This window comes from Rhinoderma darwinii, unplaced genomic scaffold (genome assembly GCF_050947455.1).
Source record: "Rhinoderma darwinii isolate aRhiDar2 unplaced genomic scaffold, aRhiDar2.hap1 Scaffold_568, whole genome shotgun sequence".
Lineage (NCBI taxonomy): Eukaryota > Metazoa > Chordata > Amphibia > Anura > Rhinodermatidae > Rhinoderma > Rhinoderma darwinii.
The window spans coordinates 184,025-200,292 of record NW_027464120.1 but is presented as its reverse complement, the minus strand read 5'-3'; the positions used below and the strand labels follow the sequence as shown (position 1 = coordinate 200,292).

General features: G+C 47.7%; 10 non-coding genes and 1 pseudogene across 10 annotated transcripts; all 11 read right to left on the bottom strand.

The window, feature by feature from the left end:
- Positions 1-998: 998 nt before the first annotated feature.
- LOC142723954 (U2 spliceosomal RNA) lies at positions 999-1,189 on the bottom strand. Its single transcript, XR_012875809.1, has one exon. It is a non-coding gene; the product is annotated as a U2 spliceosomal RNA (small nuclear RNA).
- A 1,296-nt stretch (positions 1,190-2,485) lies between these two features.
- LOC142723953 (U2 spliceosomal RNA) lies at positions 2,486-2,676 on the bottom strand. Its single transcript, XR_012875808.1, has one exon. It is a non-coding gene; the product is annotated as a U2 spliceosomal RNA (small nuclear RNA).
- Positions 2,677-3,956: 1,280 nt separating this feature from the next.
- Positions 3,957-4,131, bottom strand: LOC142724031 (U2 spliceosomal RNA; annotated as a pseudogene).
- Positions 4,132-5,435: 1,304 nt separating this feature from the next.
- On the bottom strand, positions 5,436-5,626 carry LOC142723952 (U2 spliceosomal RNA). Its single transcript, XR_012875807.1, has one exon. It is a non-coding gene; the product is annotated as a U2 spliceosomal RNA (small nuclear RNA).
- Positions 5,627-6,914: 1,288 nt separating this feature from the next.
- Positions 6,915-7,105, bottom strand: LOC142723951 (U2 spliceosomal RNA). The gene has a single exon (XR_012875806.1). It is a non-coding gene; the product is annotated as a U2 spliceosomal RNA (small nuclear RNA).
- A 1,280-nt stretch (positions 7,106-8,385) lies between these two features.
- Positions 8,386-8,576, bottom strand: LOC142723991 (U2 spliceosomal RNA). The gene has a single exon (XR_012875846.1). It is a non-coding gene; the product is annotated as a U2 spliceosomal RNA (small nuclear RNA).
- Positions 8,577-9,884: 1,308 nt separating this feature from the next.
- Positions 9,885-10,075, bottom strand: LOC142724017 (U2 spliceosomal RNA). Its single transcript, XR_012875871.1, has one exon. It is a non-coding gene; the product is annotated as a U2 spliceosomal RNA (small nuclear RNA).
- Positions 10,076-11,371: 1,296 nt separating this feature from the next.
- On the bottom strand, positions 11,372-11,562 carry LOC142723950 (U2 spliceosomal RNA). Its single transcript, XR_012875805.1, has one exon. It is a non-coding gene; the product is annotated as a U2 spliceosomal RNA (small nuclear RNA).
- Positions 11,563-12,838: 1,276 nt separating this feature from the next.
- On the bottom strand, positions 12,839-13,029 carry LOC142723947 (U2 spliceosomal RNA). Its single transcript, XR_012875803.1, has one exon. It is a non-coding gene; the product is annotated as a U2 spliceosomal RNA (small nuclear RNA).
- A 1,281-nt stretch (positions 13,030-14,310) lies between these two features.
- Positions 14,311-14,501, bottom strand: LOC142723946 (U2 spliceosomal RNA). Its single transcript, XR_012875802.1, has one exon. It is a non-coding gene; the product is annotated as a U2 spliceosomal RNA (small nuclear RNA).
- Positions 14,502-15,785: 1,284 nt separating this feature from the next.
- Positions 15,786-15,976, bottom strand: LOC142723945 (U2 spliceosomal RNA). Its single transcript, XR_012875801.1, has one exon. It is a non-coding gene; the product is annotated as a U2 spliceosomal RNA (small nuclear RNA).
- Positions 15,977-16,268: the final 292 nt, after the last annotated feature.

The following is a 16,268-nucleotide window of genomic DNA, read 5'->3' as shown; positions in this document are numbered from 1 at the left end:
ATGCCCACAGCCACCCCTTGTTCCTTCACACCTTGTATCAGCTGTAATCCAGTCCAGTCCAGTGCTGCCTGCTGAGCAGCACTGACCAACACTGCCTGGGCCCAGGCTTTTATCTCTGAGGCCCCATTATGATGTCAGAAAGCTGGCTCTGGAATCCTGAGGGCTCCACTATGACACGTGCAAAGTTCCGTCTGAACTTTATATAAGACGGTGAGGCTCAGTCAGTCACTCAGTGTTGCCTGAGAGGGCAACACTGCAACAGCCGGCCGCCAGGCTGTCTTTTTTTTGCACAGCTAGTTGCCTCCAGGAGGCCACAAGAGGGAGACAAGGGACTGCAAAATGGAAAATAGGCATCCACCAACTTTACAGACAACTTCTCCTTGCTCCTACAACCTCCATCCTTGCACAGTTTGTTATTCTTCTAGGTAACATAGTAACAAATCCAAATTGCTGCTCTCTTTGTAGGCAAGCAAGGCTTTGTTGCAACTGCAATTCTTACTTCTTCTTGAAATGTAGGGACGACAGTACATTCCATCACATCCATCTAGTGTACACAGGTAGGTCCATTGTGGCGGGCAGGCGAGCGGGCGGGCTGCTTTATTGGCTGTTTGCTGTTCCCCTACTCCACTCCACTATTTGACTGTTGTGCTGCATCAATCAATCAATCAATCAATCAATCAATCAATCAATCAATCAATCAGTGGCTGGCTCAGGTGCAGCTCTTTAACTTACCTAAAAGGGAGGGCGGAGAGAAGACAAGGAAGGTGAATGAGGTGTTCCAATGTGAAATGCCGGAAACACAGAAACACAGACGACACACAACAAGAGGTGGCAATCTATTCATTAATTGCATTTAATCAATGAGCTCATTATCACTCATGCATTGTCCAACAGGTGTTGAAATAATGGGATTAAAAGGGGAGATCCCTTCAGAAAGACAGAAACAATAGCAAAGACAAAAAACACTTTTGGAATCTGCTTTTAGTCAACACATAAGGAAAGGGTGCACCGGTCCTGGAAATACTGCAATACCAGGTCAATGCGTGGAGTGGACAGAGCAAGCTCTATTTCCATCTCCCTGTTCTAAAAATCCATTTAATATATGGTCCCCAGATAGGGGACGTATCAGATATTAAACTGATAAGAACAGATACTACACTTGATCTTAGCCAAAAGGCCGAGAAGCGATAACCCGAACGGGCCGCGCGTTGCCCGAGCCTGCCCGATACTGCTGTTCAGCCCTTGCAGCGATTCAGCCTACTTCTAGGCAATTCCATGGGGCCCTGCAGGCTCACACACTCACAGCTACACGGGAGGTGAATAAAGGCCGGAGAGGAAGCCAGACAGGATTTGCTTCTTTTGCTTGCACCACAATGCAGTGCTGAAAGAGGAGGAATCTACATAAAAACGCCTTCCTGGCAACGCCCAAATGCCCTGCTGCCATGCAGATAAACACTGGCAGCGGCAGCAAGTGCATGCCCACAGCCACCCCTTGTTCCTTCACACCTTGTATCAGCTGTAATCCAGTCCAGTCCAGTGCTGCCTGCTGAGCAGCACTGACCAACACTGCCTGGGCCCAGGCTTTTATCTCTGAGGCCCCATTATGATGTCAGAAAGCTGGCTCTGGAATCCTGAGGGCTCCACTATGACACGTGCAAAGTTCCGTCTGAACTTTATATAAGACGGTGAGGCTCAGTCAGTCACTCAGTGTTGCCTGAGAGGGCAACACTGCAACAGCCGGCCGCCAGGCTGTCTTTTTTTTGCACAGCTAGTTGCCTCCAGGAGGCCACAAGAGGGAGACAAGGGACTGCAAAATGGAAAATAGGCATCCACCAACTTTACAGACAACTTCTCCTTGCTCCTACAACCTCCATCCTTGCACAGTTTGTTATTCTTCTAGGTAACATAGTAACAAATCCAAATTGCTGCTCTCTTTGTAGGCAAGCAAGGCTTTGTTGCAACTGCAATTCTTACTTCTTCTTGAAATGTAGGGACGACAGTACATTCCATCACATCCATCTAGTGTACACAGGTAGGTCCATTGTGGCGGGCAGGCGAGCGGGCGGGCTGCTTTATTGGCTGTTTGCTGTTCCCCTACTCCACTCCACTATTTGACTGTTGTGCTGCATCAATCAATCAATCAATCAATCAATCAATCAATCAATCAATCAATCAATCAATCAATCAGTGGCTGGCTCAGGTGCAGCTCTTTAACTTACCTAAAAGGGAGGGCGGAGAGAAGACAAGGAAGGTGAATGAGGTGTTCCAATGTGAAATGCCGGAAACACAGAAACACAGACGACACACAACAAGAGGTGGCAATCTATTCATTAATTGCATTTAATCAATGAGCTCATTATCACTCATGCATTGTCCAACAGGTGTTGAAATAATGGGATTAAAAGGGGAGATCCCTTCAGAAAGACAGAAACAATAGCAAAGACAAAAAACACTTTTGGAATCTGCTTTTAGTCAACACATAAGGAAAGGGTGCACCGGTCCTGGAAATACTGCAATACCAGGTCAATGCGTGGAGTGGACAGAGCAAGCTCTATTTCCATCTCCCTGTTCTAAAAATCCATTTAATATATGGTCCCCAGATAGGGGACGTATCAGATATTAAACTGATAAGAACAGATACTACACTTGATCTTAGCCAAAAGGCCGAGAAGCGATAACCCGAACGGGCCGCGCGTTGCCCGAGCCTGCCCGATACTGCTGTTCAGCCCTTGCAGCGATTCAGCCTACTTCTAGGCAATTCCATGGGGCCCTGCAGGCTCACACACTCACAGCTACACGGGAGGTGAATAAAGGCCGGAGAGGAAGCCAGACAGGATTTGCTTCTTTTGCTTGCACCACAATGCAGTGCTGAAAGAGGAGGAATCTACATAAAAACGCCTTCCTGGCAACGCCCAAATGCCCTGCTGCCATGCAGATAAACACTGGCAGCGGCAGCAAGTGCATGCCCACAGCCACCCCTTGTTCCTTCACACCTTGTATCAGCTGTAATCCAGTCCAGTCCAGTGCTGCCTGCTGAGCAGCACTGACCAACACTGCCTGGGCCCAGGCTTTTATCTCTGAGGCCCCATTATGATGTCAGAAAGCTGGCTCTGGAATCCTGAGGGCTCCACTATGACACGTGCAAAGTTCCGTCTGAACTTTATATAAGACGGTGAGGCTCAGTCAGTCACTCAGTGTTGCCTGAGAGGGCAACACTGCAACAGCCGGCTGCCAGGCTGTCTTTTTTTTGCACAGCTAGTTGCCTCCAGGAGGCCACAAGAGGGAGACAAGGGACTGCAAAATGGAAAATAGGCATCCACCAACTTTACAGACAACTTCTCCTTGCTCCTACAACCTCCATCCTTGCACAGTTTGTTATTCTTCTAGGTAACATAGTAACAAATCCAAATTGCTGCTCTCTTTGTAGGCAAGCAAGGCTTTGTTGCAACTGCAATTCTTACTTCTTCTTGAAATGTAGGGACGACAGTACATTCCATCACATCCATCTAGTGTACACAGGTAGGTCCATTGTGGCGGGCAGGCGAGCGGGCGGGCTGCTTTATTGGCTGTTTGCTGTTCCCCTACTCCACTCCACTATTTGACTGTTGTGCTGCATCAATCAATCAATCAATCAATCAATCAATCAATCAATCAATCAGTGGCTGGCTCAGGTGCAGCTCTTTAACTTACCTAAAAGGGAGGGCGGAGAGAAGACAAGGAAGGTGAATGAGGTGTTCCAATGTGAAATGCCGGAAACACAGAAACACAGACGACACACAACAAGAGGTGGCAATCTATTCATTAATTGCATTTAATCAATGAGCTCATTATCACTCATGCATTGTCCAACAGGTGTTGAAATAATGGGATTAAAAGGGGAGATCCCTTCAGAAAGACAGAAACAATAGCAAAGACAAAAAACACTTTTGGAATCTGCTTTTAGTCAACACATAAGGAAAGGGTGCACCGGTCCTGGAAATACTGCAATACCAGGTCAATGCGTGGAGTGGACAGAGCAAGCTCTATTTCCATCTCCCTGTTCTAAAAATCCATTTAATATAGACGTATCAGATATTAAACTGATAAGAACAGATACTACACTTGATCTTAGCCAAAAGGCCGAGAAGCGATAACCCGAACGGGCCGCGCGTTGCCCGAGCCTGCCCGATACTGCTGTTCAGCCCTTGCAGCGATTCAGCCTACTTCTAGGCAATTCCATGGGGCCCTGCAGGCTCACACACTCACAGCTACACGGGAGGTGAATAAAGGCCGGAGAGGAAGCCAGACAGGATTTGCTTCTTTTGCTTGCACCACAATGCAGTGCTGAAAGAGGAGGAATCTACATAAAAACGCCTTCCTGGCAACGCCCAAATGCCCTGCTGCCATGCAGATAAACACTGGCAGCGGCAGCAAGTGCATGCCCACAGCCACCCCTTGTTCCTTCACACCTTGTATCAGCTGTAATCCAGTCCAGTCCAGTGCTGCCTGCTGAGCAGCACTGACCAACACTGCCTGGGCCCAGGCTTTTATCTCTGAGGCCCCATTATGATGTCAGAAAGCTGGCTCTGGAATCCTGAGGGCTCCACTATGACACGTGCAAAGTTCCGTCTGAACTTTATATAAGACGGTGAGGCTCAGTCAGTCACTCAGTGTTGCCTGAGAGGGCAACACTGCAACAGCCGGCCGCCAGGCTGTCTTTTTTTTGCACAGCTAGTTGCCTCCAGGAGGCCACAAGAGGGAGACAAGGGACTGCAAAATGGAAAATAGGCATCCACCAACTTTACAGACAACTTCTCCTTGCTCCTACAACCTCCATCCTTGCACAGTTTGTTATTCTTCTAGGTAACATAGTAACAAATCCAAATTGCTGCTCTCTTTGTAGGCAAGCAAGGCTTTGTTGCAACTGCAATTCTTACTTCTTCTTGAAATGTAGGGACGACAGTACATTCCATCACATCCATCTAGTGTACACAGGTAGGTCCATTGTGGCGGGCAGGCGAGCGGGCGGGCTGCTTTATTGGCTGTTTGCTGTTCCCCTACTCCACTCCACTATTTGACTGTTGTGCTGCATCAATCAATCAATCAATCAATCAATCAATCAATCAATCAATCAATCAATCAATCAATCAATCAATCAGTGGCTGGCTCAGGTGCAGCTCTTTAACTTACCTAAAAGGGAGGGCGGAGAGAAGACAAGGAAGGTGAATGAGGTGTTCCAATGTGAAATGCCGGAAACACAGAAACACAGACGACACACAACAAGAGGTGGCAATCTATTCATTAATTGCATTTAATCAATGAGCTCATTATCACTCATGCATTGTCCAACAGGTGTTGAAATAATGGGATTAAAAGGGGAGATCCCTTCAGAAAGACAGAAACAATAGCAAAGACAAAAAACACTTTTGGAATCTGCTTTTAGTCAACACATAAGGAAAGGGTGCACCGGTCCTGGAAATACTGCAATACCAGGTCAATGCGTGGAGTGGACAGAGCAAGCTCTATTTCCATCTCCCTGTTCTAAAAATCCATTTAATATATGGTCCCCAGATAGGGGACGTATCAGATATTAAACTGATAAGAACAGATACTACACTTGATCTTAGCCAAAAGGCCGAGAAGCGATAACCCGAACGGGCCGCGCGTTGCCCGAGCCTGCCCGATACTGCTGTTCAGCCCTTGCAGCGATTCAGCCTACTTCTAGGCAATTCCATGGGGCCCTGCAGGCTCACACACTCACAGCTACACGGGAGGTGAATAAAGGCCGGAGAGGAAGCCAGACAGGATTTGCTTCTTTTGCTTGCACCACAATGCAGTGCTGAAAGAGGAGGAATCTACATAAAAACGCCTTCCTGGCAACGCCCAAATGCCCTGCTGCCATGCAGATAAACACTGGCAGCGGCAGCAAGTGCATGCCCACAGCCACCCCTTGTTCCTTCACACCTTGTATCAGCTGTAATCCAGTCCAGTCCAGTGCTGCCTGCTGAGCAGCACTGACCAACACTGCCTGGGCCCAGGCTTTTATCTCTGAGGCCCCATTATGATGTCAGAAAGCTGGCTCTGGAATCCTGAGGGCTCCACTATGACACGTGCAAAGTTCCGTCTGAACTTTATATAAGACGGTGAGGCTCAGTCAGTCACTCAGTGTTGCCTGAGAGGGCAACACTGCAACAGCCGGCCGCCAGGCTGTCTTTTTTTTGCACAGCTAGTTGCCTCCAGGAGGCCACAAGAGGGAGACAAGGGACTGCAAAATGGAAAATAGGCATCCACCAACTTTACAGACAACTTCTCCTTGCTCCTACAACCTCCATCCTTGCACAGTTTGTTATTCTTCTAGGTAACATAGTAACAAATCCAAATTGCTGCTCTCTTTGTAGGCAAGCAAGGCTTTGTTGCAACTGCAATTCTTACTTCTTCTTGAAATGTAGGGACGACAGTACATTCCATCACATCCATCTAGTGTACACAGGTAGGTCCATTGTGGCGGGCAGGCGAGCGGGCGGGCTGCTTTATTGGCTGTTTGCTGTTCCCCTACTCCACTCCACTATTTGACTGTTGTGCTGCATCAATCAATCAATCAATCAATCAATCAATCAATCAATCAATCAATCAATCAGTGGCTGGCTCAGGTGCAGCTCTTTAACTTACCTAAAAGGGAGGGCGGAGAGAAGACAAGGAAGGTGAATGAGGTGTTCCAATGTGAAATGCCGGAAACACAGAAACACAGACGACACACAACAAGAGGTGGCAATCTATTCATTAATTGCATTTAATCAATGAGCTCATTATCACTCATGCATTGTCCAACAGGTGTTGAAATAATGGGATTAAAAGGGGAGATCCCTTCAGAAAGACAGAAACAATAGCAAAGACAAAAAACACTTTTGGAATCTGCTTTTAGTCAACACATAAGGAAAGGGTGCACCGGTCCTGGAAATACTGCAATACCAGGTCAATGCGTGGAGTGGACAGAGCAAGCTCTATTTCCATCTCCCTGTTCTAAAAATCCATTTAATATATGGTCCCCAGATAGGGGACGTATCAGATATTAAACTGATAAGAACAGATACTACACTTGATCTTAGCCAAAAGGCCGAGAAGCGATAACCCGAACGGGCCGCGCGTTGCCCGAGCCTGCCCGATACTGCTGTTCAGCCCTTGCAGCGATTCAGCCTACTTCTAGGCAATTCCATGGGGCCCTGCAGGCTCACACACTCACAGCTACACGGGAGGTGAATAAAGGCCGGAGAGGAAGCCAGACAGGATTTGCTTCTTTTGCTTGCACCACAATGCAGTGCTGAAAGAGGAGGAATCTACATAAAAACGCCTTCCTGGCAACGCCCAAATGCCCTGCTGCCATGCAGATAAACACTGGCAGCGGCAGCAAGTGCATGCCCACAGCCACCCCTTGTTCCTTCACACCTTGTATCAGCTGTAATCCAGTCCAGTCCAGTGCTGCCTGCTGAGCAGCACTGACCAACACTGCCTGGGCCCAGGCTTTTATCTCTGAGGCCCCATTATGATGTCAGAAAGCTGGCTCTGGAATCCTGAGGGCTCCACTATGACACGTGCAAAGTTCCGTCTGAACTTTATATAAGACGGTGAGGCTCAGTCAGTCACTCAGTGTTGCCTGAGAGGGCAACACTGCAACAGCCGGCCGCCAGGCTGTCTTTTTTTTGCACAGCTAGTTGCCTCCAGGAGGCCACAAGAGGGAGACAAGGGACTGCAAAATGGAAAATAGGCATCCACCAACTTTACAGACAACTTCTCCTTGCTCCTACAACCTCCATCCTTGCACAGTTTGTTATTCTTCTAGGTAACATAGTAACAAATCCAAATTGCTGCTCTCTTTGTAGGCAAGCAAGGCTTTGTTGCAACTGCAATTCTTACTTCTTCTTGAAATGTAGGGACGACAGTACATTCCATCACATCCATCTAGTGTACACAGGTAGGTCCATTGTGGCGGGCAGGCGAGCGGGCGGGCTGCTTTATTGGCTGTTTGCTGTTCCCCTACTCCACTCCACTATTTGACTGTTGTGCTGCATCAATCAATCAATCAATCAATCAATCAATCAATCAATCAATCAGTGGCTGGCTCAGGTGCAGCTCTTTAACTTACCTAAAAGGGAGGGCGGAGAGAAGACAAGGAAGGTGAATGAGGTGTTCCAATGTGAAATGCCGGAAACACAGAAACACAGACGACACACAACAAGAGGTGGCAATCTATTCATTAATTGCATTTAATCAATGAGCTCATTATCACTCATGCATTGTCCAACAGGTGTTGAAATAATGGGATTAAAAGGGGAGATCCCTTCAGAAAGACAGAAACAATAGCAAAGACAAAAAACACTTTTGGAATCTGCTTTTAGTCAACACATAAGGAAAGGGTGCACCGGTCCTGGAAATACTGCAATACCAGGTCAATGCGTGGAGTGGACAGAGCAAGCTCTATTTCCATCTCCCTGTTCTAAAAATCCATTTAATATATGGTCCCCAGATAGGGGACGTATCAGATATTAAACTGATAAGAACAGATACTACACTTGATCTTAGCCAAAAGGCCGAGAAGCTATAACCCGAACGGGCCGCGCGTTGCCCGAGCCTGCCCGATACTGCTGTTCAGCCCTTGCAGCGATTCAGCCTACTTCTAGGCAATTTCATGGGGCCCTGCAGGCTCACACACTCACAGCTACACGGGAGGTGAATAAAGGCCAGAGAGGAAGCCAGACAGGATTTGCTTCTTTTGCTTGCACCACAATGCAGTGCTGAAAGAGGAGGAATCTACATAAAAACGCCTTCCTGGCAACGCCCAAATGCCCTGCTGCCATGCAGATAAACACTGGCAGCGGCAGCAAGTGCATGCCCACAGCCACCCCTTGTTCCTTCACACCTTGTATCAGCTGTAATCCAGTCCAGTCCAGTGCTGCCTGCTGAGCAGCACTGACCAACACTGCCTGGGCCCAGGCTTTTATCTCTGAGGCCCCATTATGATGTCAGAAAGCTGGCTCTGGAATCCTGAGGGCTCCACTATGACACGTGCAAAGTTCCGTCTGAACTTTATATAAGACGGTGAGGCTCAGTCAGTCACTCAGTGTTGCCTGAGAGGGCAACACTGCAACAGCCGGCCGCCAGGCTGTCTTTTTTTTGCACAGCTAGTTGCCTCCAGGAGGCCACAAGAGGGAGACAAGGGACTGCAAAATGGAAAATAGGCATCCACCAACTTTACAGACAACTTCTCCTTGCTCCTACAACCTCCATCCTTGCACAGTTTGTTATTCTTCTAGGTAACATAGTAACAAATCCAAATTGCTGCTCTCTTTGTAGGCAAGCAAGGCTTTGTTGCAACTGCAATTCTTACTTCTTCTTGAAATGTAGGGACGACAGTACATTCCATCACATCCATCTAGTGTACACAGGTAGGTCCATTGTGGCGGGCAGGCGAGCGGGCGGGCTGCTTTATTGGCTGTTTGCTGTTCCCCTACTCCACTCCACTATTTGACTGTTGTGCTGCATCAATCAATCAATCAATCAATCAATCAATCAATCAATCAATCAATCAATCAATCAATCAATCAATCAATCAGTGGCTGGCTCAGGTGCAGCTCTTTAACTTACCTAAAAGGGAGGGCGGAGAGAAGACAAGGAAGGTGAATGAGGTGTTCCAATGTGAAATGCCGGAAACACAGAAACACAGACGACACACAACAAGAGGTGGCAATCTATTCATTAATTGCATTTAATCAATGAGCTCATTATCACTCATGCATTGTCCAACAGGTGTTGAAATAATGGGATTAAAAGGGGAGATCCCTTCAGAAAGACAGAAACAATAGCAAAGACAAAAAACACTTTTGGAATCTGCTTTTAGTCAACACATAAGGAAAGGGTGCACCGGTCCTGGAAATACTGCAATACCAGGTCAATGCGTGGAGTGGACAGAGCAAGCTCTATTTCCATCTCCCTGTTCTATAAATCCATTTAATATATGGTCCCCAGATAGGGGACGTATCAGATATTAAACTGATAAGAACAGATACTACACTTGATCTTAGCCAAAAGGCCGAGAAGCGATAACCCGAACGGGCCGCGCGTTGCCCGAGCCTGCCCGATACTGCTGTTCAGCCCTTGCAGCGATTCAGCCTACTTCTAGGCAATTCCATGGGGCCCTGCAGGCTCACACACTCACAGCTACACGGGAGGTGAATAAAGGCCGGAGAGGAAGCCAGACAGGATTTGCTTCTTTTGCTTGCACCACAATGCAGTGCTGAAAGAGGAGGAATCTACATAAAAACGCCTTCCTGGCAACGCCCAAATGCCCTGCTGCCATGCAGATAAACACTGGCAGCGGCAGCAAGTGCATGCCCACAGCCACCCCTTGTTCCTTCACACCTTGTATCAGCTGTAATCCAGTCCAGTCCAGTGCTGCCTGCTGAGCAGCACTGACCAACACTGCCTGGGCCCAGGCTTTTATCTCTGAGGCCCCATTATGATGTCAGAAAGCTGGCTCTGGAATCCTGAGGGCTCCACTATGACACGTGCAAAGTTCCGTCTGAACTTTATATAAGACGGTGAGGCTCAGTCAGTCACTCAGTGTTGCCTGAGAGGGCAACACTGCAACAGCCGGCCGCCAGGCTGTCTTTTTTTTGCACAGCTAGTTGCCTCCAGGAGGCCACAAGAGGGAGACAAGGGACTGCAAAATGGAAAATAGGCATCCACCAACTTTACAGACAACTTCTCCTTGCTCCTACAACCTCCATCCTTGCACAGTTTGTTATTCTTCTAGGTAACATAGTAACAAATCCAAATTGCTGCTCTCTTTGTAGGCAAGCAAGGCTTTGTTGCAACTGCAATTCTTACTTCTTCTTGAAATGTAGGGACGACAGTACATTCCATCACATCCATCTAGTGTACACAGGTAGGTCCATTGTGGCGGGCAGGCGAGCGGGCGGGCTGCTTTATTGGCTGTTTGCTGTTCCCCTACTCCACTCCACTATTTGACTGTTGTGCTGCATCAATCAATCAATCAATCAATCAATCAATCAATCAATCAATCAATCAATCAATCAATCAGTGGCTGGCTCAGGTGCAGCTCTTTAACTTACCTAAAAGGGAGGGCGGAGAGAAGACAAGGAAGGTGAATGAGGTGTTCCAATGTGAAATGCCGGAAACACAGAAACACAGACGACACACAACAAGAGGTGGCAATCTATTCATTAATTGCATTTAATCAATGAGCTCATTATCACTCATGCATTGTCCAACAGGTGTTGAAATAATGGGATTAAAAGGGGAGATCCCTTCAGAAAGACAGAAACAATAGCAAAGACAAAAAACACTTTTGGAATCTGCTTTTAGTCAACACATAAGGAAAGGGTGCACCGGTCCTGGAAATACTGCAATACCAGGTCAATGCGTGGAGTGGACAGAGCAAGCTCTATTTCCATCTCCCTGTTCTAAAAATCCATTTAATATATGGTCCCCAGATAGGGGACGTATCAGATATTAAACTGATAAGAACAGATACTACACTTGATCTTAGCCAAAAGGCCGAGAAGCGATAACCCGAACGGGCCGCGCGTTGCCCGAGCCTGCCCGATACTGCTGTTCAGCCCTTGCAGCGATTCAGCCTACTTCTAGGCAATTCCATGGGGCCCTGCAGGCTCACACACTCACAGCTACACGGGAGGTGAATAAAGGCCGGAGAGGAAGCCAGACAGGATTTGCTTCTTTTGCTTGCACCACAATGCAGTGCTGAAAGAGGAGGAATCTACATAAAAACGCCTTCCTGGCAACGCCAAAATGCCCTGCTGCCATGCAGATAAACACTGGCAGCGGCAGCAAGTGCATGCCCACAGCCACCCCTTGTTCCTTCACACCTTGTATCAGCTGTAATCCAGTCCAGTCCAGTGCTGCCTGCTGAGCAGCACTGACCAACACTGCCTGGGCCCAGGCTTTTATCTCTGAGGCCCCATTATGATGTCAGAAAGCTGGCTCTGGAATCCTGAGGGCTCCACTATGACACGTGCAAAGTTCCGTCTGAACTTTATATAAGACGGTGAGGCTCAGTCAGTCACTCAGTGTTGCCTGAGAGGGCAACACTGCAACAGCCGGCCGCCAGGCTGTCTTTTTTTTGCACAGCTAGTTGCCTCCAGGAGGCCACAAGAGGGAGACAAGGGACTGCAAAATGGAAAATAGGCATCCACCAACTTTACAGACAACTTCTCCTTGCTCCTACAACCTCCATCCTTGCACAGTTTGTTATTCTTCTAGGTAACATAGTAACAAATCCAAATTGCTGCTCTCTTTGTAGGCAAGCAAGGCTTTGTTGCAACTGCAATTCTTACTTCTTCTTGAAATGTAGGGACGACAGTACATTCCATCACATCCATCTAGTGTACACAGGTAGGTCCATTGTGGCGGGCAGGCGAGCGGGCGGGCTGCTTTATTGGCTGTTTGCTGTTCCCCTACTCCACTCCACTATTTGACTGTTGTGCTGCATCAATCAATCAATCAATCAATCAATCAATCAATCAATCAGTGGCTGGCTCAGGTGCAGCTCTTTAACTTACCTAAAAGGGAGGGCGGAGAGAAGACAAGGAAGGTGAATGAGGTGTTCCAATGTGAAATGCCGGAAACACAGAAACACAGACGACACACAACAAGAGGTGGCAATCTATTCATTAATTGCATTTAATCAATGAGCTCATTATCACTCATGCATTGTCCAACAGGTGTTGAAATAATGGGATTAAAAGGGGAGATCCCTTCAGAAAGACAGAAACAATAGCAAAGACAAAAAACACTTTTGGAATCTGCTTTTAGTCAACACATAAGGAAAGGGTGCACCGGTCCTGGAAATACTGCAATACCAGGTCAATGCGTGGAGTGGACAGAGCAAGCTCTATTTCCATCTCCCTGTTCTAAAAATCCATTTAATATATGGTCCCCAGATAGGGGACGTATCAGATATTAAACTGATAAGAACAGATACTACACTTGATCTTAGCCAAAAGGCCGAGAAGCGATAACCCGAACGGGCCGCGCGTTGCCCGAGCCTGCCCGATACTGCTGTTCAGCCCTTGCAGCGATTCAGCCTACTTCTAGGCAATTCCATGGGGCCCTGCAGGCTCACACACTCACAGCTACACGGGAGGTGAATAAAGGCCGGAGAGGAAGCCAGACAGGATTTGCTTCTTTTGCTTGCACCACAATGCAGTGCTGAAAGAGGAGGAATATACATAAAAACGCCTTCCTGGCAACGCCCAAATGCCCTGCTGCCATGCAGATAAACACTGGCAGCGGCAGCAAGTGCATGCCCACAGCCACCCCTTGTTCCTTCACACCTTGTATCAGCTGTAATCCAGTCCAGTCCAGTGCTGCCTGCTGAGCAGCACTGACCAACACTGCCTGGGCCCAGGCTTTTATCTCTGAGGCCCCATTATGATGTCAGAAAGCTGGCTCTGGAATCCTGAGGGCTCCACTATGACACGTGCAAAGTTCCGTCTGAACTTTATATAAGACGGTGAGGCTCAGTCAGTCACTCAGTGTTGCCTGAGAGGGCAACACTGCAACAGCCGGCCGCCAGGCTGTCTTTTTTTTTGCACAGCTAGTTGCCTCCAGGAGGCCACAAGAGGGAGACAAGGGACTGCAAAATGGAAAATAGGCATCCACCAACTTTACAGACAACTTCTCCTTGCTCCTACAACCTCCATCCTTGCACAGTTTGTTATTCTTCTAGGTAACATAGTAACAAATCCAAATTGCTGCTCTCTTTGTAGGCAAGCAAGGCTTTGTTGCAACTGCAATTCTTACTTCTTCTTGAAATGTAGGGACGACAGTACATTCCATCACATCCATCTAGTGTACACAGGTAGGTCCATTGTGGCGGGCAGGCGAGCGGGCGGGCTGCTTTATTGGCTGTTTGCTGTTCCCCTACTCCACTCCACTATTTGACTGTTGTGCTGCATCAATCAATCAATCAATCAATCAATCAATCAATCAATCAATCAGTGGCTGGCTCAGGTGCAGCTCTTTAACTTACCTAAAAGGGAGGGCGGAGAGAAGACAAGGAAGGTGAATGAGGTGTTCCAATGTGAAATGCCGGAAACACAGAAACACAGACGACACACAACAAGAGGTGGCAATCTATTCATTAATTGCATTTAATCAATAAGCTCATTATCACTCATGCATTGTCCAACAGGTGTTGAAATAATGGGATTAAAAGGGGAGATCCCTTCAGAAAGACAGAAACAATAGCAAAGACAAAAAACACTTTTGGAATCTGCTTTTAGTCAACACATAAGGAAAGGGTGCACCGGTCCTGGAAATACTGCAATACCAGGTCAATGCGTGGAGTGGACAGAGCAAGCTCTATTTCCATCTCCCTGTTCTAAAAATCCATTTAATATATGGTCCCCAGATAGGGGACGTATCAGATATTAAACTGATAAGAACAGATACTACACTTGATCTTAGCCAAAAGGCCGAGAAGCGATAACCCGAACGGGCCGCGCGTTGCCCGAGCCTGCCCGATACTGCTGTTCAGCCCTTGCAGCGATTCAGCCTACTTCTAGGCAATTCCATGGGGCCCTGCAGGCTCACACACTCACAGCTACACGGGAGGTGAATAAAGGCCGGAGAGGAAGCCAGACAGGATTTGCTTCTTTTGCTTGCACCACAATGCAGTGCTGAAAGAGGAGGAATCTACATAAAAACGCCTTCCTGGCAACGCCCAAATGCCCTGCTGCCATGCAGATAAACACTGGCAGCGGCAGCAAGTGCATGCCCACAGCCACCCCTTGTTCCTTCACACCTTGTATCAGCTGTAATCCAGTCCAGTCCAGTGCTGCCTGCTGAGCAGCACTGACCAACACTGCCTGGGCCCAGGCTTTTATCTCTGAGGCCCCATTATGATGTCAGAAAGCTGGCTCTGGAATCCTGAGGGCTCCACTATGACACGTGCAAAGTTCCGTCTGAACTTTATATAAGACGGTGAGGCTCAGTCAGTCACTCAGTGTTGCCTGAGAGGGCAACACTGCAACAGCCGGCCGCCAGGCTGTCTTTTTTTTGCACAGCTAGTTGCCTCCAGGAGGCCACAAGAGGGAGACAAGGGACTGCAAAATGGAAAATAGGCATCCACCAACTTTACAGACAACTTCTCCTTGCTCCTACAACCTCCATCCTTGCACAGTTTGTTATTCTTCTAGGTAACATAGTAACAAATCCAAATTGCTGCTCTCTTTGTAGGCAAGCAAGGCTTTGTTGCAACTGCAATTCTTACTTCTTCTTGAAATGTAGGGACGACAGTACATTCCATCACATCCATCTAGTGTACACAGGTAGGTCCATTGTGGCGGGCAGGCGAGCGGGCGGGCTGCTTTATTGGCTGTTTGCTGTTCCCCTACTCCACTCCACTATTTGACTGTTGTGCTGCATCAATCAATCAATCAATCAATCAATCAATCAATCAATCAATCAATCAGTGGCTGGCTCAGGTGCAGCTCTTTAACTTACCTAAAAGGGAGGGCGGAGAGAAGACAAGGAAGGTGAATGAGGTGTTCCAATGTGAAATGCCGGAAACACAGAAACACAGACGACACACAACAAGAGGTGGCAATCTATTCATTAATTGCATTTAATCAATGAGCTCATTATCACTCATGCATTGTCCAACAGGTGTTGAAATAATGGGATTAAAAGGGGAGATCCCTTCAGAAAGACAGAAACAATAGCAAAGACAAAAAACACTTTTGGAATCTGCTTTTAGTCAACACATAAGGAAAGGGTGCACCGGTCCTGGAAATACTGCAATACCAGGTCAATGCGTGGAGTGGACAGAGCAAGCTCTATTTCCATCTCCCTGTTCTAAAAATCCATTTAATATATGGTCCCCAGATAGGGGACGTATCAGATATTAAACTGATAAGAACAGATACTACACTTGATCTTAGCCAAAAGGCCGAGAAGCGATAACCCGAACGGGCCGCGCGTTGCCCGAGCCTGCCCGATACTGCTGTTCAGCCCTTGCAGCGATTCAGCCTACTTCTAGGCAATTCCATGGGGCCCTGCAGGCTCACACACTCACAGCTACACGGGAGGTGAATAAAGGCCGGAGAGGAAGCCAGACAGGATTTGCTTCTTTTGCTTGCACCACAATGCAGTGCTGAAAGAGGAGGAATCTACATAAAAACGCCTTCCTGGCAACGCCCAAATGCCCTGCTGCCATGCAGATAAACACTGGCAGCGGCAGCAAGTGCATGCCC